We start from the raw sequence: 23,564 nt of genomic DNA, 5'->3' as shown, positions 1-23,564 counted from the left end.
TCAACCTCTGTCCTTCACACATGTGCAAGTGCATGCACCTCCCTCCTCAGAGACAGAGAAACACATATGCAAATGAATGCACATAGTTCATTCCCCAGAGAGAAAGAGGGTCAGACAGACAGATGAACAGAGAGCAAGCATGCATATTCAACAGATCTCTGGTTCATCTGAATACTTGGGAAAGCATTTGTGAGTCTGGAGTTGTGTGTCGATAAAGGCTGACCCAAGATGCTGTTTCTCCCAAGAAATTCAAGGGAGTGTGGGAGATACACACTGAGCCTATTTTTTCAGCTTCTTCTTGTTCTTAGATAGATGCCTGTTGATAGACATGAGCTGTATTGTCTGGAATTCTGTAAATCCATCATGCACTATATCACAAAGTATTATGACACATATTCTCTAAGGGTACTGTTGCCAAGACTGTGCTAGAGGAAGAGGTTTGATGTTCGCAGACAACCATTGAACTGAGAATGGGGTCTCCATTGGAGGAGTTAGAGAAAGGATTGAAGGAGCTGAAGGGGCTTGCAACCCTGAAGAACAACAATACCAACCAACCAGAGCTCCCAGGGACTAAACCACCATCCAAAGTGTTCACGTGGACAGACCCATGGCTCCAGCTGCATATGTAGCAGAGGATGGCCTTGTTGGGTACCCATGGGTGGAGAAGCCCTTGGTCCTGCCGAGGCTCCTCCCCTCCCCCGCCAGCATAGGAAATGTCAAGGCGGAGAGGCAGGAAGGTGGGATGGTTGGGTGGGGAAAGACCCTCATAGAAGAGTGTCGAGGGGGGTGGTATTGGAGGGTTATGGACAGGAAACCAGGAAAGGGGATAACATTTGAAATGTAAATAAATAAAAAAATCCAATAAAGAGAGAGAGAGAGCAAGAGCGAGAGCGAGAGCGAGAGCGAGCGAGCGAGCGAGAGAGAGAGAGAAAAAATCTACAAGTTAATAAACAAATACAGCTCATCCTTTCTAGAAACCCCAACTGTCAGTCTGTTGTGGGTGCGTTCCATGTATTTTGCATCCTGTCCCACACAGAGCCATTGCGACTATGAAAGCAGCGAGTTAATCTTACCGAGGCCCAGTGTTGATGTCATATGGAAGCAGGTTGTGATAGTTTGAATGTGGGAAATGGGTTTGAATTGAATATAGGTTTGAATAGTCCCCATGGGAAGTGGAACTATTAGGAGAGGTGGCCAAATTGGAGGAAATATAGCTGGTTAGAGGAAGTATGTCACTGTGGAGGCAGGACTCTGAGGTCGCATACACATGCTCAAATCTGGCCAGTGTGATGCAGCCTGTCCTCTTTGTTGCCTGCAGAAGACAGTCTCCTGCTGCATTTGAAACAAGATGTTGAACTCAGCTTGTCTAGCACCATGTCTGCCTGCACACTGTCATGCTTCCGGTTGTGATGATAAGGAACTGAACCTCTGAAACTATAAGCCAGCTCTGTTTTAATTTGTAAGAGTTGCCTTGGTCATGGTGTCTCTTCACAGCAGTGAAACACCAACTAAAATCCAGGTCTTCTGCAGGGAGCAGGAGAAAGGGTATTAATGTCTCTTCAGACCCATGATAGGAACAGGATACTTTGTCTTTGCTGGCAGACCGGGCAGCAAGACAGCTTTTCTCCAGTGCATCCTGAAATGAGAACAGGTGCCGGACTAAAGACAACACTGTAGCAATTAGGAAAATGTCCAGATAATGACTCAGAAGAGGACAGAAAATTTATTGGTCTTGAGCTTGAAAGGTGAAAGGGGTCTGTTCACTCTCTCCAGTGGAGAGCCTTTGAATGGGAAAACTGTGGTTATGGTGTTTGACTCCTGAGCACTCAGTGGCCGGTTACTGTCTTCTACTGTCTAGGTCATAACTAAAGACCAGTACGCTGAGTAGAGGACTCAGATGAAGAAATGCTTATTTGCAAGAAGGAGGATCAGAGCTGAATTCTTGGCACCCACATAAGAAGCAGGGCTTAAGTATAGACAGGCAGGTCTGTGACACTCTCACCATGCACTTGTGTGGGCACATGGACACACACACACACACACACACACACACACACACACACACACACACACACACAAAGCGATCATGTATATGGTAAAATATAATCAATCAAAATGAGAAATGGAATTAGGTAGCAGTATAACAAACTTAAGTCAGCTTTTAGAAAGAACTACCTGATGGGATTATTATATAGGAAGTAAACCAGAAAAGTCTTATATAGAGCCTTAACCAAAGTGAGATTTGTTTATTTCTCAGATATCTAGTTTATTTCATTTTATATCACACAGCATTTAAAGGTGTTATACATGAAATGGAAAAGCATTAAGACACAGAAAAGTTTTGAGGTAGAATTCCTAAAGTAAGTCTAAAAGAGACTTTTCATTGTTTGGAGGTAGAGTAACCATAGAAACCAGGCACATATGTCATTTCCAAATCTTTATTTGAAATAACTAAAGAATAAAAATAAAAAGTTGGTCTTTTAATAGTGCTGGGCCTGGTAGCAGAGGCCTATTATTCCAGCCTTGAGTTTGAGGTCATCTGAGCTACAGAGTGAGTTCAGGGTCTTAGGTTTGTAACTTCAATTTTTTCAAATCCTATTTTTAATGATGTTTTAGAAACATGTTAATCTCCCTTGTGGCCTACCATATGGGGGGACATGAGGAGAAGTTCTTGAGGCTGTGCTTCTCTCAGGGAAGAGAAGATCAGCAAAGATGGAAGACCCAAAAGCCGTGTATAGCTGGCTGTACTAGCAAGGCAAGCTCTGTCTCAGTCACTCCGTGGAGTCCTATTTATATTCTCTAAACATGATGTGTCCTCCCTCAGCATGTGCATCCAATCAGCACATGTTCACAGAGCCCCAACAAATGGGGCTCGACTTCACAATGTAAGGCAGACCAATACATGCATGTTGTTCGCAAAGAATCCTTCATCACATGTCATTTCACATGTTTCTGTTAGCAGAACATCCTCTCAACTGTGTCTACCTCAGTGAAACATCCCTTCACGAGTCTGCTTTAGTCGTTCACCTGTGTCCACTTCAAGAAAACACTCTGTCACGTGTTTGCCCCAGCAAAGCATCATTCAACACAACTGACTCTCCAAAGAACCCTTAAGCTTCTGCTTCATAGGTCTTCAATCTTAGTCAGATATGAATCCTTGGCCCTGCAGGATCTCCAACTTGCTTCTTTACCCTTACTATGTGTTTTCGCCAGCCTCCAGTCCCGTGAACCAATTGCTGGTTATAAGAGAACACAATTATTTTTGTTCTTATTTCATTGCCTCTTGAGGCATAGTCTCATGTAGCACAGACTGCTCTGGAACTAGTAACGTAGCTGAAGATACCATTAAATTTTCAGTCCTCCTACCTATATCCCTCTCAGGGCTGGGATTACAGGAGTATGCAATCATACATGATTTATATGGTTGAGCTTGATCTCAGGGTTCTGTACATGCGAGACAAACATTCCACATCTGAGAAATAGCCCTATCTCTGTCCAATTGGTTTTCTCTAGAGCGCTGTCTATTTTAGTGGTTCTCCACCTGTGGGCGAAGATCCCTTTGGAGTCAAATGACCCTTTTACAGTGTCATCTAAGACCATTGGAAAACACAGATATTTACATTATGATTTATAACAACAGTAAAATTTTAGTTATGAAGTAGCAATGAAAATAAATTTACAGCTGGGGGTAATCACAACATGAGAAACTATATTAAAGGGTCACAGCATTGGTTAGGGTAAGAAACACTAACAAATGCTGTGACCTTTTGTTTCCATGTCTGCCTTTCTACCTGGCAGACAGGCCCTGGCTTTCTAAGCCCAATACAGGCTATGGGGCAGGATGAATGATTAGATTTTTGCATTAGTCATAGAGACAAAGTTCATATTCTTTCCCCCTGTCTAGTGACATCTTGTTTCCTCTTTGCATTCTGTTCAGTGAGCACTCATTTCTACTTTGATGAAGGCACAGGTCCCTAGAGTAGAAGAGGACTGATTCTTCAAGCTCACTGACTGTACCTCTGAGAGGATGGTGTTTCTCCCAGGTTGTCCTACATTGTATTCCAGGATGCAGGGATAAGACGTGCCAGCCTCAGGATGCTTGGCTCTATTTTGGCTTGCTGTCATTGAGTTTTTTGGAGGGTGTTAACCAATCCAGCAAAGTTTTTCTAAATAAGCAAACACAGCCCTCCAGCCCAACCCCCATCTCCAAACACTAGGAGAGGATAATGTGGACTTTCAAGAGAGGAAAACCCTGCCACTCTTTTCTGCTCTTTACTGATCTCGAGGCCCTTTCAAAAGCACTGCACCTCTGCAAGATCCCAGAATTTGAGCCTTGGATGTAAAATTTGCTCAAGGCAAAGATCCAACTTTTCCTTCTGCTTGAACGGAAGAGTGAGATTAAAAGGGAAAACTGGCTGCATTGAGGACAGAAGACAGAGCTGTGCTTCACCTTGGTCTGGTTTAGCAGTTAATTTCTCCTCAAGAGGGATATTAAGCCTTTCTACCTGGCAGACAGGCCCTGGCTGTCTAAGCCCAGTGTGGGCTATGGGGCAGGATGAATGATTAGATTTTGCATTAGTCATAGAGACAAGGTTCGTATTCTTTCCCCCTGTGTTTCATCAGGAAATATAGGCTATCCTTCCACTGAGTATTTGCTTAACCAGGTCATAGGAATTCTTAATTCAGAAAGAGGAAAAACCAACGTCTGCTAATGAGGTCTGGTGCATTTCAGAACATTCGCAGGTGTTCCTGAGGCACAGGAACATGGCTGTTTGCTCACCCTGTGCTTGGCTAGCTTTTTGGCTCACATTAATCAGCTGACTTTCAGCTCAAAAACAAGCTGTGTGATAGCTGGTTGTTGGAGATGTTTTGAGTCAGAAGGAAATTGATGTCTGTGACCAGGAGCTTGGCAGGAGTCTATGCTGAATAAGCTTCAAACCTGTAATAATTGTGCTGATATTCTGTGAACCTAATTGGAAATAACCTTTTTTTTGTTTATAAAGCATTTAATCAAAGGTGTTAAATTGGACTAATTTAGTCCATGAACTATGTAGACTTTAGAAACATATAGCAGTTGACAAGTCAATAAACAATGTAGCCCTCAGATGCATCTGAGAGTCTTAGGACACAGTCTGAGTAGACCCTTTCTAGTGCATGGAGAAATAAAGAAAGGAATCCGCAATAGGCCCTAAGTAGGTCTTAGTAATACAGGATGTTAGGAGTGAACATGAGAGAACTACATAGCCCTCTTGTGTGCTTACTGTAATAGTTGGCACTGATGTGCACATCTGCTCATGGGATCCTTACCAGGGTTGGAGAGATGTATCAGTCAGTAAAGTGCTTGATGTGCACATACAAGGACATGAGTTCTATCCCAGAAATCATGAGAAAGTTGAAATCTCTGCACAGGGAAGGTAGAGACACAAAAGATTCCTGGGGCTCCTTGACTAGTCAGCCTAGCTGAATTTTGAACTTTGAGCAAAAGTGAGAGACCTTGTTTCAAAAGCCAGGACGAAGAGCAACTGAGTAGGAATGTCTCAGGTCGACCTCTGGCTTGCATGTGTATGCACATACATGGACACATTCAGTCATCTCCAGGCTTACAAATTAGGAAGTTAGGACACTAAGAGGATACTTTTCTCAGGCACACAGATGGCTAGGGATTTGGTCCAGTCATTGTGAATCTTTGGCTTGTCATTTGTTAGTTCTGCTGTTTGGAAAGTTGGGTTTATTGTTTCTTAGGGTGGTGAGGTACAGCATCTTACTGGCTGTACTAATTTTAACTTAACTATCAGATACCCATGTGCAGGTGAAATTGGATCAGTGGGCATTTCAACGTGAAATTCTAAAAGTCTAGGAGTGGATCCAGTTCTCTGGATAGTATGGGCATATCGATAGTGTTTAAAGACTTTGGAGTGACCAGAGTCAAGTGTAATGGTTGTGCTGACACCTAACTACCATCTTTAAGTGCTTTATACATGACTGGAACTTTGTATGAGTGACTTCCTTATTTAGAGAGAGCAGATGGTTCTTAACTTTATAATCATTATCATTATCATTGTCATTGTCATCATCATCTTGGGAATATAATATTACTTTGCTTTGTATTGCTGTGAGAACCTTGGAGACTGAAGACCGAAAGTAACTTGGAGACGACGAGGTTCAGTTTAGCTTATAGTTGTAGCCCATTATGAAGGAAAAACAGGGCACAAGCCGAAGCAGAGAACAGAGGCACAGTGCTTGCTGCTATACTGCTTTTCATGGCTCACCCAATTTGTTTTCTTATAAAACCATAGTCCAAGGGATGGCACTGCCCACAGTGGTCTTCACCCTGCTAGTCAATTATTAATCAAGAATATGCCCTGCAGATGAGCTTACAGGCCAATTAGGTGGAAGCATTTTAAAAGATTTCCTCTTTCAAGGTGTCTCATGTTGACCAAAGGCTACCCAACACAGGGGGAGTGACTTCAAGGTCGAGCTTGTTCAATAGATGTGATGTCTCTTCACCTCTATGGCTAACGTTACCAGAGTCTGGCTAAAGTGCAAAGGTGTACACTTCCCCTGTGGGAATAGATTATTAATACCAGTGTTAGTGTACATTCCCCTCTGGGAATAGATTACTAATCCCAGTGTTGTGGTTGTTCTGAATTGGACCATAGCTCTGAGTGATGTATATTTAAATTTCCTTTACTACGTTTTAGTAAATTTTTTCTTTATTATACTGTATAATATAAAAAGTACTAATACTCAGCAAAAACAGTTAAGACTAGATGTCACTCAAGGCTGCTGCTGTGTTCACACACATGGGCAGTGACTTTTCTGCATGATTTCATCATTTCCCTTTAGAACTGGTAACTTTTAAAAACTGGCTAAACGTTTTCTTTTAAAAAATTCTTTATTATAGATCTTCAGAGCTTTGCAGTGCAGTTTGGTTGATGGAGACCTTACTTAGCCCACAGGAAAACCAGGCTTGATACCTAGCACCACATAAGCCTCACACAGTGGTACAGCTTTATTCATAGCACTGCCAAGACAGAGGCGAGGAGATCAAACTACCAAGAAAGTCTGAAGCCAGGCAAGACTGCACAGGACTAAAAAAGTGAAACGAAAAATCAAAACCAAAAACCAAAAAAAAACCAAAGCAGCAATATAACAAATTTCTAGCTATCCATCAACTCATTTGAGAAATAAAAAATTATAAATACTATTTAAACTACTGACGATGTTTAAGATCAGTTTCCTTGCTGCCCAATAGAGACAGAAAGCAGATTGTTTTTGTAATTGTCCATGTCATGAAGTGTCCATAGATTTCCTCTGTTTGCTTAGCTCCCCAGGGAGTGAACTCCATGCTTTCAACCTTATGTAATTGAATCTTATTACTCGTATGCTTCTAAGTCATACTTTTATACACCAGTGGCTATTTTTTTTGAGGTTTCATGCATGTAGCTCTAATTAATTTTCTTGTTATAAATACTCCATTATGTATCTATAGACACAAGGAGTTTGCTGTCATCTATTGACAAATGTTGAATTCATACTCAGAATCCATCTACAAAAAGAAGAATATTAATGTTTTCCCGCTTGTCTCCTCGCTGCAAGGATATGAGGGGCTCTATGGAATTTTCTTTACAAGAAATTGAATGAGCGAGGCACAGGCTCACACCTGCCATTTAACAGACAGTGACAAATCCCTATCAGCCTATTAATGCTGAAGCAAGTTTTCACTTCTTACTGTGTATAATATTTTTAAAACAATGCATCCTTATATTTAAAATATCTAAATAAGATTTCTCTGCTGTATTGAAATTCTATTATGATTCAGTACACGGTGTGCTTCTAAAATCAATTGTACTAAAAAGCAATCTGAATCATGAACATTTTCTTCATAATTTTTTCTTATAATTTTTTAAAATATTTGAAAATGGTGGAACTCAGAAATTTGTAAATGTGGTGCAAGCAATCCATTAATGTGTTTGCTTCCCTGCTGCCATTCATGTGTGTGTGTGTGTGTGTGTGTGTGTGTGTGTGTGTGTGTGTGTGTGTGAGTGAGTGTGTGTGTGCACGTCATTGCATTTGTGCCACATGAATGATATTGTCAGAGGACAATCTCAAGCATTGGTTCCTCCTGGTTTGAGGTAGGGGCTCTGCTGCTCCTCGGATACATATCCCAGGCTCACTGGCCCTTGAGCTTCTCAGGAATCACCTGGCTCTGCTTTCTGTCTTACTGTAGGAGCACTGGGTTACAGGTGCTCACATGGTGCTCTCAACTTTTATGGTGGATCTGGGTATTCGAACCCAGGTCCCTTGGCTTCCATGGCAGGCACTTTGCCCCATTTAAAATGTTTCTTTGCCTCTGAAATCTTATATTATTTAGACTTAGACTTAAGTATATCTATTTAGACTTAGTGTAGAGACCTAGAAATGATTTTGACAAGGATATACGTATTCCACTGGAGAGCTATCAGGAGGAATCCAAGATATTTGAATATCCTTTGCCACACAAATTACAAATTTCTGGGCCAATTTCTACAATAGCCTTTTCATCTACCACTTGGGGTGTATTTTTGTCGTAGTTGTCACACGTTCAATTCCCAGACTTATTTTGTGAATTGGGGCTCATAGTTCACAGTTCGTTGAATTTCTCTGAAGAAATGTGGAGTATTGTCTGTTTCTTTCATACATAATGACCTACTTTCAAGGGTCTCTCTCTCTCTCTCTCTCTCTCTCTCTCTCTCTCCCTCCCTCCCTCCCTCCTTCCCTCCCTCCCTCCTACCTCTCTCTCTCTATCTCTTATGTCATGTTTGTTCTATAATTTAGTTCTTTTCTCTCATCTGTCATCAGTTCAGGTAAGCTAATCAGGGACGTTCATGACTACAGGTTTAACTGGATGTTTCCTCCATGTGGGGTGACAAAACTTTTTCATGCATAAGCCTTGGAAGAGGTTATCTGGAACAACTGTGCACACCGAGAGCAACAATGGGTCAGTGTTACAGTTTGCTTTCTCTTGCTGAAATAAAACACTGACCAAAGGTCACTTGAGGAGGAGAGATTTTATTTCATCTTCTTTCAGGTGACAATCCATCATTGAGTGAAATCAGCAAGAAATCAGGGCCAGAAGCTGGAGGCAGGAACTATGGAGGAGTGGCACTTACAGCTTGTTCTGTATGCCTTGCATCCATGTTTACTCATACCACCTAGAATCATGCCACCAGGAATGGCACTAGGCACAGTCAACTGGACCTTCTTGTATCTAATATCGATTCAGAAAACACTCTACAGATATGCTCAAAGGTTAATCCAATGGAAGTAATTCCTCAATCGACGTAACCTCTTTGCAAGTAACTCTTTTATTGAATCAAGGTGATAAACCAGACAATAAGATATGTAAAAAAGAAAAAACTATATTCAAGTTGGCATTTTTATCTCAAAATTCCAATGATAGCAATACAAGAAAATATAAAAACAAGTTTGAGATAAAAATGAAAATATGAATTCCATATTTTAAAGTATATTTCACTTCAGTGAATTAGGTAAAGTAGAAATATATTTGCTCATTGTGTTCATTCAAGTTATTATTATCTTAATATACTTAATAAATATTAATACTGAGAATTATTGTACATATAATAGGTATGAAATTGATTTGTCTTTATTTTCCTCTTGTCTTTTCCTTTTGAAAGCTGAAACAAATACCTTGCATTTATACATTTAAAATATAATGATTATAAAAAAATTATATAAATAGACCACCTCACAGGAGCTTTATTATTTTGCCTTTTTTTAATGTTCTGTGATTACACAATGGCATGATTTTGTCAATAAAGTTCACTTCCTGTTATAATTTTAGTATTTATGCTATATGGAAAACAAAATATGCAATCTGAGTGTATACATGTGTTTTGAGGGAACACATATGTATCTCTGTGTGTACAGGTGTTTGAGGAGGACATGTACAAATATCTCTGTGTGTAGATGTATTTGAGAGGGCACATGTGTCTCTCTATGTGTGTCCATGTGTTTGGGGGGACATATATGTATGCAAAAGTGTCTGTGTACCTCTGCCCCTGTGTGGACTGTGACATTGGGTGTTATTTCTCTTATTCTGTCCATTTTTTGTTGAGATAAGGTCCCTTATTGTCTTGTAACTTGCCAAGCCGTCCAGGTTGACTAGCCACCATGACCCAGAGAACCGCCTGCATCCCCATGCCAGGATTATTAACCAGTAAATCAAAAGACTCTAGAGAAGCACTGGACTCCCTGAGATGGGATTACCTGTGAGTCATCACACCCTTAAAGAACTAACTGACTCTCCATGCAGATTGCCACTGCATCACCATGTGTGGCTTGTATGTGGGTTCTGAGGATCAAACTTCCAGCTCCTATTGAATAAAGAATTTTAATCACAAAATTGGTTAAATGCCAATCCAGTCACATGTAGCAGTTCAATGAGGTACAGAGATCTGGTCTTAGCACCTATTTCAGGCAAATTGTTATTTGTGAATCTTCAGAATCAAGAGTTTAATACAAATAAAATTTAAAGGGAAAATTAAAAATAAACAACAATAACAATAAAAACAAAACAAAATCCTCACAATGGTACCTAGTTTCCTTTCTCAGTATGCTAAGAGCTTAGAAGTCTTCATTCCACCATAAAAGTGCAAGGCACAGTACAAGCCAAACTGAAAAACAAAACAAAACAAAACAAAAAACTTTTCTTAAATATAGCAGAGAAGAGAGGTCACAGAGGAGATCAGTGCCCCAAACAGTCGAAATGAGACGCCAAAGCCAAACATAGAAAACTAACTTTTGCTGGATCACATGAGCACCATTTGTGGGTGCTGAGTGAAGCTGTGTTTTCTAGGCCTGAGAGAAATGCCCCCGTCACAAAGCACAGCTTCTGTGGTCACTAATAGAGGCCTTGACAGAGGCCAGAGGCCATACAAACAAAACAAGCAGAGATTCACAGCAAAGGTCACAGGATCCCTCTGGCCACAGCTGCATGTGGGCCTGTTTCAGTGTATAGAAAGTGGGCGGTTCTCTGGGTGTGGTCACCCCCAGTGGGCTGGGACTCTTCAGTGCAGCAACTTTTCAAGAATCCCCCATTCTGTGGTACATAAATAGAGAAGTCTCAAAGGTTCAGGCCTGGACTTGATGTGCCAGTGCCCTTTCCATTGAAATAATGTTTGTTTATTTCAATCCAGGACAAGTCATGCATTAGACAGGGTGACCTAGGTCATAACAGAGGGTCCGATTTATCTATGAATCAAGCTAAGAGTCACTTAGCCACAGGAGGGGCCCTCACATACTTTTGAAGTATCTACCAGAACCTCACCTTAAAGAATGGAGGAAACCTCAGTCTCTGAAAAGGAGATGGGGAATGAGTTAGATATAACCAATGTTCTGCCTTTCCTCCCACCCATTCCCTCCAAAAATTAAAATTGATTTCGAATTAGTGTACAAGAGGATTTGCTTCATTATGAATGACAGCTTACATGTGTGTCATTGTCTGTGATTTACACTCATCTACACTCTTCTGCCACTGCTTCCCACGGTCACCTTTCTTCTGCAAAACAATCCCACTTTGATTTGATATCACATACACATTTATAATAGATATATGATCTAGATTCTGCATGTGAGAGAAAGCATACCTTTGCCCCCTTCCCACATTATGGACTCTTCTTCATTTTTCTCCATTCTCTTCGGGATCCTTCTTCTCCCATATAGTTTGTCTTCCATTTTCATGTTTTCTACATACAGGTTTAAAGTTTATATTCCAAGCACATGGTGTTTACATACGAGGGATGATTCACTTTGATTACTACGATGATTTCCAGTGTTTATTCATTTCCCCTATCACTGACATAGTTTCAAAATGTTTTGTGGCTGAATAAAACTACTGTTGTAATAGTTAATATCAATTACCAATTTGATGAGATCTAGACTCACTTGAGAGATAGACTTCTGAGCATTTTCGTGAGCTATTATCTAAGGGTAATTAAGGTAGGAAGATCTGCCTACTGTAGCAGTCCTTGGGCTAGAATCCCAGACTGCATAGAAAGGAGGAAGTGAATAAACTCTGAGCTAAAAATAAATTATTTCTCCTTTAAGTTCCTTTGTCAGGATATTTTCCTACCACAACAGACAATTAAGACAACTGTGTTTCATCTTTTCTTTATGCATTTGCCTGCGCTAGACGTCTAGGCTGGGTCTCTGTCTTGGCTATTGTAAGTAGGGCTAAAATAGACTTCGAGTTTTGAGATGCATCTGTGGTATGAGGCCTTAGATTGGTTGTAGAGCTGGGTCACATGGTGTTTCTTTGCTTTATTTGTAGATTCTTAAGAGACCTCTATGCTAACTTCCAGTTCTGTTGTTAATGAGGCATGCTCAACAGAAAATATTTTATCAGAACCTTGACTGGACATCCAGACCTAGGCTTTTCCAGGAAAATGAAACAAAATAAAAGAACTTTTTGTTAGTGGATTTGCAAGTAGTGTTAGAAGGATAAGTTCTTCAGGGAGAAGAAAAAAATAATGTAGGTAGATCTGAAAAGCAGATGCAAAAAGAAAAAAAAACAAAAAAGGAAGAATGTCCCTGTAAAACTATATTATTTTTATGAGGGGTTTTGCCTATTTGTGTGTATCTCTCTCTCTCTCTCTCTCTCTCTCTCTCTCTCTCTCTCTCTCTCTCTCTCCTCCCTCCTCCTCCTCCCTCCCTCCCTCTCTCTCTCTCTCTCTCTCTCTCTGTGTGTGTGTGTGTGTGTGTGTGTGTGTGTGTGTGTGTGTGTGTGTGTGTGCAGGGATATGGCCCTGGTGCCTAAAGAAGCAAGAAGGAGGGTCAGATCATCAGGAACCGCAGGTACAAATGGTTGTTAGCCACTGTGTAGGTCCTGTGGGTCCTGTGTAGAGCCAATGCTCTTAAGCACTGATCTGTCTTTCCAGCCCCAAAATCATTCATTTCCATATTTTTAACAGTGGCTAACAGTGTTTTCAAAGTGATAGTAACATCTATGCGTTTAATTGTTCTTTTGCATGTGTATATTGGCATATAATGAATGGTAGCATTGCTGTGAAAAGCAATATAAAATAATTACGAGAACTGGCTTGTATAAGCTGTTTTCCATGTCTGTGAAGTAATATAATACTGTTTGAAAATAGTCATGGCAAACTCTAGGCCAAACACTAAAAACATTTAAAAAGAAGCATAATTGATAGTCCAGGAAAAAAACATAAACCACAATTATCATATATTCAATTAAAGCATGAAAAGTGGGAGAAGAGGGGAAACTGGAGAAAGACCAGGAACTATGAACAGAAAGTAGCAAATATTGAACGTAGCGCTCAAGTTACACCAGTAGCCACCTTGATAGCCATGATCCTAGCATATACATTTGTTGTATGTTGCACATACAAAGCAGGAGGAGGAAGATCATGAACTTCAGGTCAGCCTGGTCTACATAATGAGACTTGACTGGAAACAAACAAATGAGTAAATGTCTGGATATGTAGCTTAGAGATAGAGTGATTTCCATGGGCATGAGAAGCAACCCCTTTTGTGGATTCAAAGACAAAATTGAATGTCTCTACCTCCAGGTGAGTTCATACATTATGGCTAGGTAGCCACTGGGCAGAAATTGCCTATTTCATATACAGACAAAATAGTGTCCAGAAAAGAACACACTATACAGAATAGTTGGCTGATAATCTCTACCAAGTCAGAATAATCAGTCCTTCATAATTCTGTGTTCCAAAGGTCTATCAGATGATCCTGGGCCAGAAGGCTGAGGACTGATATTGCTATGTGTGGCTAACAGGGGATTGTATAGGTAGTCAGTTGTCTCTACAACTTACTTGTCTCTGTTCTGGAAGCTGTGCTAGACTTTCTATATTTTTAGACAGTATTCTTCCTTCTCAGATTTCTGACAGGATTGAAGACTAATTATAGAGTCTCATAGCCTACACACACTATTTAATATTGAGAAAACATACTTAATTGGATAGTTTTCAGACAGTATACAAGCTAGCCAAGACATAACTATAGATTTTAAGCCTTTCTTAAGATAAATAACAGAGTATTCTATTTAATTGACAAAAATGATGGACTGGGTGTGAGGTATATCTTATACTTTCTAAATTACAGAATGGTAATCATTGTGCTCAGCTTACATTTGAGAGAAAAGTTCTTTTTTTAAAATTAGACAGAAAGGGTGAAATGTATATTGATGTCTATATACAGGTGAGAGTAGACACAAGATAAGGTAAGGCATGTAATTGGGCAGTGAAAAAGAAAGGCCGGGGCAGAGTTTTTGAAAAACAGGAGAGAGAAGGGAAGCAGAAGAAAAAAAGATGGAGGAGAAGGATGACCCACCCCCCATGTGACTTTAATTAGCCACAGGTAGCTATGAATATCTTAAAGGGGTGGATAATTACAGGACTATTTGTCTTATCTAGGTGGGCAGTTTCTATCAATGTCAATTGGTTCTGAGTTTATCGTGTGGATGTTTTGTGGAGTGAGAATTTACTGATATACATCTGATTGATAAATTACAAGCCTCTAGAGTTTTGATTTTACCAGGTTGCTGGGAATGTGAACAGAGTCCGCAGCAAGAGAGCCCCGAGATAGGTGGTCTCTATGTGGGACTGGCGTGGCAGCGACCCACCATGGGAAGTAGATGAGTGTCTGCTGATGGGGCTAGCCATGGAGGCAGAGAGACCGCAGGGGACAGAGAGTAGCAGGAGGTAGTGTGGCATGGTGCCTGGTTCCCTGCATCATATTCTTATTACTTACCACAAAAATCCACAGACAAGAAAATGTCAGAATGTGTGAGGTAAAAAATCTGATGGGACTGCAAAGAAATGGAAAAATCCCAGAGCTTTTCACTGCTGGGCCTCCTTGTCACAGCTGGTTCTACAGGAACAGAGACTGAGGTGCTATCCAGCAGCCCCTCCTTTCTCAGCCATCCCCTGACTGTATCTTTAAGTCTCCAAAGGACTTTGGACAAACTCCATGAGAAAGTTTAGCTCATGGAGAAAGAAACTACCTCTCCCAAGAGGGAAACCATTTCTTTACAGAACTGTAAGAGTGCATTTGAGCATCCTCGGAATTACAGCAGCTCATCCAGTATGTGCCTCTCTGAAATGCAATAATAGTGGCTTCTTTCTCCTCTGTGGGTGTATCAGGCCACAGTCATGATGAATAGAAACAACACAAAGTCCATAGGTCTTGAAGAAAAGTGTTCTTACTCTCTGAGTAAGAGAAAGACTCACAGGGAAAATGGGGAAGAGAAATGAGGACATGGGTAAATAAATGTTATGAAACTTGTTGGGGGAAAAAAACAAAGCTGGTTAATTTTTAATAAAGGCAAGCTGGATAAATAATGTTAGCCAAGAGGGTTAGCGGGAGGTGGGTGGATTTTTGTAAATATAAAAGGAAAAAATATGTACTCTGAAGGAATGCGAGCACTGCTTAGCAATTTAGAGAGCTTTCATCTTCAAAGAGCCTTACATGTTGACTAATTAATCCTTCCAACACCCTTGTGACGTAGACATGACAAACAAGGACAGAAGCCAGTCTAAAATGACTAATCTTCCAAACTCACTGGCTGAGGGAAGAATTGTGAAAGTGTGCCCATCACTGATGAGGAAGAACCCATGTAAAAAACGACAGGAATTTAAAAGATGTCCCTTCTGTGTGCATTGGCACATTCTGGTTTCTTATAGCAGAGAAGTGTGTGCAGGCTTTCAGATATTTTACAAAGCTATGGATCCAATCGTATCGCTGTAAGGGAAGAGTCTGTCTCTGTTTGAGCTCAGTTAATGCTACACTAATGTGAACTACTCAAACAACCCGTGCTTGAACTCTGGCTGTTAGCAAAGGCACAGAGTTGCTTTTTCATGATGTTTAAGCATTGACCGTCCACAGAAAGCACAGACTGTGACATTTCAGTAGGATAAAAGGAATAACACTTGTTGGGGGTTTATGCTAATTCTGCATCACATAATTTGTATGTTCTTTTAGTCATTCAATCACCCAGGCAAGTTTGCAAGGCCCAATTAAGTGAGTGCTCCTAGTCAGCAGGCACGGATTTCGGAAACTTCACACTGAGACTATGAATGCCATCAACATACCATGAATTTCTTCAACCCCATCCCATGTTCTCTGCCCAGGCAGAGAGCTGATCTGTTTGTCTGACATAGTGCTGGTGTGTAAAACTAAAGCTATTGAGAAGGCACCTAAAGAGAATCAGCAGGTCTGAGACAGCAGGCCTGTATTCCTTAAACTGAAGGCAGAAACCGTTCCACACCCTTTCTGGTGGATGAAGAAAAGAAAAAACAAAGCCCATACGTGAGCTCCCAGGTTGGTGCCTCTAACAGCCTTGTGCCAACTCTGACCAAAGCAGCCTGTTTAATCCACCAAAATAATTTACTGCAGGTTAACTGAGGTTTTCTTGTAGGAAATGGATCTTAAGATATTTATTCTATACAATTCCTGTAACTACAAATGTGGATAATGCTGTAGGGAAGCATCTACCAATGAATTGTTACATTGAAAGATAAAAACAGATGGCTGAGAGATTAGAGATATGGCCCAGCAGTGAACAATATTCAATGCTCTTTCAGATAAGCTGAGTTCAATTCCCAGCATCCATAAATGGGCTCACAGCCACCTGTCACTATAACTCTAACACATTTGATCTCTGTCGATACCTGTTTTCAGGTGCACAGTACCCACATATAGACACAAATACATATGTATATTTAAAATGAAAATAAACTATTTGAAAAAAGGATGGTTGATACATAATTATGAAACTTGCTTACTTTTTTAAAGGATTTTAAAAATTAGCAAATATTAATCTGTAAGTTTCATTCAGTTCCAACCTTTTGATTGAAGCAAAACATCAGAAGGAGATTCTGTTCTAGCTTCATCTGCTCCATCTACAAACCTTCCCCACCCAGCCCTTAGTGCAAAAGTTTCTGCCATACTCTGTCTTAATTCTTGGAGATATGTGTGTAGCTGTCCGTTTAAAGACTGCAGTTCCCTTCCTAAGTGTCAGTCTGTGAAGCGCTGACATGTGTCCATTAGGATCCAATCATGATATTAAAATATCTTCTTCACAACTTGTAGAAGAAACTCTACAAGTAAAGAACTCATGACCATTTTGCAAGAATAACAGTAAGGCCTGCTGTTGGCACTCTGAGGTGACAGAAGCCCAAAGCTCCCTTTCTGCTTTCATGGGAACAGCCCTTGCCAGGTCAACCAGCTCTTGCTGATGACTGCAGCAAGCTTCTGGGATTACAGACCTGCTACTACAGATGCCAGGCTTCCTCTCTTAACCTCTTGTGGTGGTTCTCAAAGTGAGCACATTTAGCCGCACTGCACTACTTCTAAAATGGAGCAGGACTGAGACTCAATAAAAGAGTAGATATTTCCTTATAGTGTTATAGTGTTCCTGAGAAAATGGTGGTCATGAAAAGTGCTGTGGTCAGATTTCCCACCTGGCTCAGTTCTTCACTGGCCCTATCATATTAATTCTATGTAACTTTTTGTCTTTCCATTCTCTTTCTTACTTTTCCCCAATTGCCCCACAATACCATTCATTCTGCCGTTCAGCTGACAACCCCTTGTTGAGTGTTGCTGCTGTTGGCATCACAGTGACTCTGCAGACATAATAGGAAGCCCCAGACCACTGACTTCCTGGCACCTGCAGGTGTCAGTAACCAGGGAGGCTGAGCCCAGAGCATCTCAACTTAAAGACATCCGCTTCCAACATCAAGGTATACAACAAGTGCACAGAGGAGGGTGTAACCAGAACCCAGTCGTTGTGCACCTGCAATGCAATCTAAAAATGAAGAAAAGCACAAATCACTGATTCGAACCACTCAATCACATATCTATTATCTTCCAGTTCATCCTGTATTTATCGTCTTTCCTGGCCTCGTTTTCTTTCTGCTTGAAGAACAATTGAACCTCTTTTTGTTCTTGCCAGTGAACAACAGATTTCCCCAATGGGGGCACATGTGCAGATAGCTGTGTTCATGTTTCCCTAGGGGTCTTTTTCTCCAGAATGTGGGGCTCTAGTTTGAGTTTCTTTGTCCTTTAGTGATTCTCAACTACTCTGGTTGCTTTTGGAAGCATTTCCTTATGGAGGTGTGAGACAGGGAGGTGCCAGCTTGTTGCTGGTCTGAAGACTATGTTTTCTTTGAGTGTCTTTTGATTTGTTTGTTTGTTTGTTTGTTTGCTCCTGGTCCTTAGCAGATTGTGTTGATCTGACCAATTGTGATCTGTTTTACCCTCATCTTTGTGAGCCTCAAGTTTTCCGCAGATCTCTATCTTGACATAATTTTTTGAATCAATTTTGAAAAAACAATGATAACTTTGCATTTTTTCTCTGCTTCGTTCCCTCCTCAATTCTGATACTACATAAAGGTAGTTGTATATGTAGCATAAATTCTATACTCATATATGGCATGGAGAGAAGGCCCAACACACATGTAATTAAATGTATAGACAAGTGGATTGTGAACAGATGATGCACATCTTTTCATTTACGTATTTATTTTGTGTGCATGTGTGTCTGTGTAGGTAGAGGTATATACATGTATGTGGAGGGCTGAGGGCAGCCCGTGGTATTGTTTCTCAGATGTCATTCACCTTGTTTTCTGAGACAGGATCTCCCGTTTGCTTAGAGCTTGCTAAGTGGTCCTGGTTGGATGGGCAGCGAGCCCCAGGATGTTTCTGTTCCTTTACCAGGATCACACTTCACATTTTCTTTTGAATGTATGTCCTAGGTATAAACCCATACTGCTCTACATGTAAAACAAACACTTTGTGTCATCAGGCTTATCTCTCTTGTGCATCTTTTGTTTTATTATTTCTCCTGTCTGTTGATGTCAGGGATGCTGTTGACAGTGTCTTATTTCTCTGACCAGCTCATAGACTTTTCTTTTCCTGTATCCACTGTTAAGCACAGGAAAGTCTAAGTTTTGGCCTATTACATTTTAACTCCAGAATTTTTATTTTATTTTTTTATTTTTGACAATACCATTTCTATATTTGTGCTTTATTTTGTAATGTGAGTTTTATAAAGTAGTGACTCTATTATTTAAATTTATCTATTATAACTTCAATAATTTGGTTAAATAAGTTGTTTCTAATGCTTCTTCATCTTGGTGTTTTTGTATGCTCAGGAACTTGGTATCCAATGATAGACATTGTGTGGGCTACGTATGATATCATGCTTTAGGAGATGAACCCTGGCTAGTACTAGACATAGAGTCATATAGCATAACATTCATGTGATTGGGAACTGTAGTTCAATGTGAAGTGGAACATTTGTCAAACTGTCTATCTTTGATTGCCTCAGACTTCTAGGGGAAAGGCTACTCAGATTCTTGCAGAGATCTGGAGATGATTGCTAGGATCCCTCTCCATAAATGTCCTCGGACTATAATTTCTGACTCTTCAGCATGGGGAGTTTAAATGGTGGAAACATGGTAATTTTCTAAGTGTTTTTATTCTTCTCCCTTGGAAGTGTTAAGGTTGGACTATCTGTGGAGATTCAGGGAGTCCTGTGAGTAGGTAAATGTTACAGCCCAGCCTGAGCTGGTGAGGCAAGATGCAAGGTTGGCTGCAGGGATGCATATAAGAGTGGCTAAGTGTGCTAGTTGGTTATATTGAGGCAGTTACAACAGAATTTCCTAAAGATACTGAGCCTATCACAATGAGATTTAGTTTGTAAGCACAGGAAAGCTGAGGTTAACTTAGAAGAGTTTTATGAATGGAAAAACATATTTTAGAGTGAAGTTGAAGGAGTGAGAACAAGTGCAGAAGAGAAGGTCACGGAACTATCTCACTGAGAGATCACATATACGTTGAACATATGCACCTAATCAGCATGTGCAGGCCAGTCCGAGGGGGAAGAATTCTATTCTATGAGGAAAGTAGTTAATGTAAATCAAAGAGTTATTTGACAATTTCACTTTTAGTTGTCCTTGTTAGACCCACTAAAGATTCTAGTGTGTGATCACTAGTAGAGATCACTGGCCATTCTTTACCAGGAACAAAAGACTCAGTTTATTCTGTGTCCTTTAAAAGCCTGCCCTTTAGATGGATGAAATGGCAGAAACAAAGTGAAGGAAAGAGATGGGAGTGTAATGAGAGTGCAATTTACGACATTGTTAGAGAAGAAAATAATGAAAGTTATAAAACTAACAAAAATATCTAATAAAAAAGAGAAGTGTATTTGTAGTCTTGTACCTCATATTGTTTGGGGTGCATGAAGAGTAGGAGGAAACACACCAGTGTTGAAAATTAATTTAATTCTATTAGATTCAGTGTATCTGGTTTTATGTTGAGGTCCTTGATCAAGTTGGACTTGAACTTTGTGCAAGATGATAAATATGAATCTATTTTCATTTTCTACATCCAGACTGCCATTAGTCCAGCACCATTTATTGAAGATGCTTTCCTTTTTAAATTTATTTATTTAATTTTATTGGATATTTTCTGTATTTACATTTCAAATGTTACTCCTTCCCCACCCACCCATTCACTTCTCCCTGCTTCTATGAAGATGCTCACACACACACACACACACACACACACACACACACACACACACACACACACACACACACCCACACACACACACTCCTATTCACCCACTCCCAACTCAACATCCTGGCATTCCCCTACACTGGGGATATGAGCCTTCACAGGACCAAGGACTTATCCTACTACCGATGTCAAACCATGCCATCCTCTATTACATATGTCATGAGTCCATTGATATATACTCTTTGGTTGGTGGTTTAGACCCCAGGAGCTCCGAGAGGTCAGTTTGGTTCATATTGTTGTTCTTCCTGTGGGGTTGCAAACCCCTTCAGCTCCTTCAGTCCTTTCTCTGACTCCTCCAGTGGGGTCTCTATACTCAGTCTGATGGTTAGATGCAAGCATCCTCATCTCTGTCATTTAGAATCCAGCAGAGCCTCTCAGGAGGCATCACTATCAGGCTCCTGCGAGCAAGCACTTCTTGGCCTCAGCAATAGTGACTGGGGTTGGTGGCTGCATGTGGGATGGATCCCCGGTGGGAGAGTCTCTGGAAGACCTTTCTTTCAGTCCCTGTTTCACTCTTTGTCTCTGTGTTTCCTCCCGTGAGTATTTTGTTCCCCATTCTAAGAGGGACTGAAGCATCCACATGTTGTTCTTTCTTCTTCTTGAGCTTCATATGGACTGTGAATTTTTTTCTTGAGTACACCAGTTTTTGGACTAACATCTATTTATTAAAGAGGGTGTACCGTGGGTTTTCTTTTGGAACTGGGGACCTCACTCAGGATGATATCTTCTAGTTAGTTCCATCAATTTGCCTCAGGATCTCATGTAGTCATTGTTTTTAACAGATAGTACTCCATCATGTAAATGTACCACATTTTCTGTAACCAATCCTTTGATGAAGAACATCTGGGTTGTTTCCAGCTTCTGGCTAATATAAATAAGGCTGCTATGAACATAATGGAGCATGTGTCCTTATTATATGTCGAAGCAGGTAGTACTATATCCAATTTTCTGAGGAACCACCAGACTGATTTCAAGAGTGGTTGTACCAGTTTGCAATCCCACAATGATGGAGGAGTGTCCCTATTCATCCACATCCTCACCAGTGTCTGCTGTCACCTGAGATTTTGATCTTAGCCATTCTGACTGGTGTGAGGTGGAACCTCAGGATTGTTTTGATTTGCATTTCCCTGATGAATAAGGATGTTGAACCTTTCCTTAGATGCTTCTTGGCCATTCAATATTTCTCAGTTGAGAATTATTTGTTTAGCTCTGTACCCCATTTTTTAAATGGTATTATTTGGTTCTCTGGAGTCTAACTTTTGAGTTCCTTGTATATATTGGATATTAGTCCTCTATCAGTTGTAGGATTAGTAAAGATCTTTTTCCAATCTGTTGGTTGCTATTTTGTCCTATTGATATTGTCCTTTGCCTTACAGAAGGTTTGCAATTTTATAAGGTAGAATTTGTCAATTTTTGATCTTAGAGCATAAGCCATTGCTGTTCTTTTCAGGAAAATTTCCCCTGTGCCTATGTACTTGTGCTCTTCCCCACTTTCTCGTCTATTAGTTTGAGTGTATGTGGTTTTATGTGGAGGTTTTTGATCTACTTGGACTTGAGCTTTGTACAAGGAGATAAGAATGGGTCAATAATTTGCATTCTTACACATGCTGACCTCCAGTTGAACCAGAACCATTTATTGAAAATTCTGTCTTTTTTCCCACTGGATGATTTTAGCATCTTTGTCAAAGATCAAATGACCATAACTGTGTGGGTTCATTTCTGAGACTTCAATTTTATTCCATTGATTTACCTTTCTGTCTCTGTACCAACACCATGCAGTTTTTATCACGATTGCTCTGTAACAGCTTGAGGTCAGGGATAGTGATTCCCTCAGAAGTTCTTTTATTGGTGAGAATAGTTTTTGCCATCCTGAGTTTTTGTTATTCCAAATGAATTTGCAAATTGCTCTTTCTAACTCTATGAAGAATTGAGTTGGAATTTTGATGGGTATTATATTGAATCTGTAGATTGCATTTGGCAAAATGGTTATTTTTACTGTATTAATCCTGCCAATCCATGAGCATGGCAGATCTTTCCATCTTCTGAGATCTTCTTCAATTTCTTTCTTTAGAGACTTTAAGTTCTTGTCATACAGATCTTTCACTTGCTTAATTAGAGCCACACCAAGGTATTTTATATTCTTTGAGACTGTTGTGAAGGGTGTCGTTTCGCTAATTTCTTTCTCAGCCTGTTTATCCTTTGAGTAAAGAAAGGCTACTAATTTGTTTGAATTAATTTTATATCCAGCCACCTTGCTGAGGTTGGAGTTCTCAGGTAGAAATTTTGGGTAACTTAAATACACTGTATCATTTGCAAATAATGATATTTTGACTTCTTTCTTTCCAATGTGTTTCAATTTGACCTCTTTTTGTATTCTACTTGTTCTGGCCAGGAATTCAAGTAATATATTGAATAGGTAGGGAGAGAGTGGGCAGCCATGTCTAGTCCCTGATTTCAGTGTGATTGCTTCAAGTTTCTCGCCACTTAGTTTGATGTTAGCTACTGGTTCGCTGTATATTTCTTTTACTATGTTTAGATATGGACCTTGAATTCCTGATCTTTCCAAGACTTTTATCATGAAGGGGTGTTGAATTTTGTCAAATGCTTTCTCAACATCTATTGAGATGATCACGTGTTTTTGTTTTTGTTTTTCCTTTGAGCTCATTTATATAGTGGATTACTTTGAAGGATTTCCGTATATTGAACCATCCCCGCATCCCCGGGATGAAGCCATCTTGATCATGGTGAATGATTGTTTTGATGTATTCTTGGCTTCAGTTTGTGAGAATTTTATTGAGTATTTTTGCATCGATATTCATTGGAGAAATTGGTCTGAAGTTCTCTTTCTTCGTAGGGTCTTTGTGTGGTTTAGGGAATATAATTGTGGCTTCATAGGACAAATTGGGTAGTGTTACTTCTGTTTCTATTTTGTGGAATAGTTTGAA

The sequence above is a fragment of the Rattus rattus genome, chromosome 14 (assembly GCF_011064425.1).
Source record: "Rattus rattus isolate New Zealand chromosome 14, Rrattus_CSIRO_v1, whole genome shotgun sequence".
Classification (NCBI taxonomy): domain Eukaryota; kingdom Metazoa; phylum Chordata; class Mammalia; order Rodentia; family Muridae; genus Rattus; species Rattus rattus.
Note: the sequence above shows the minus strand (reverse complement) of the source record.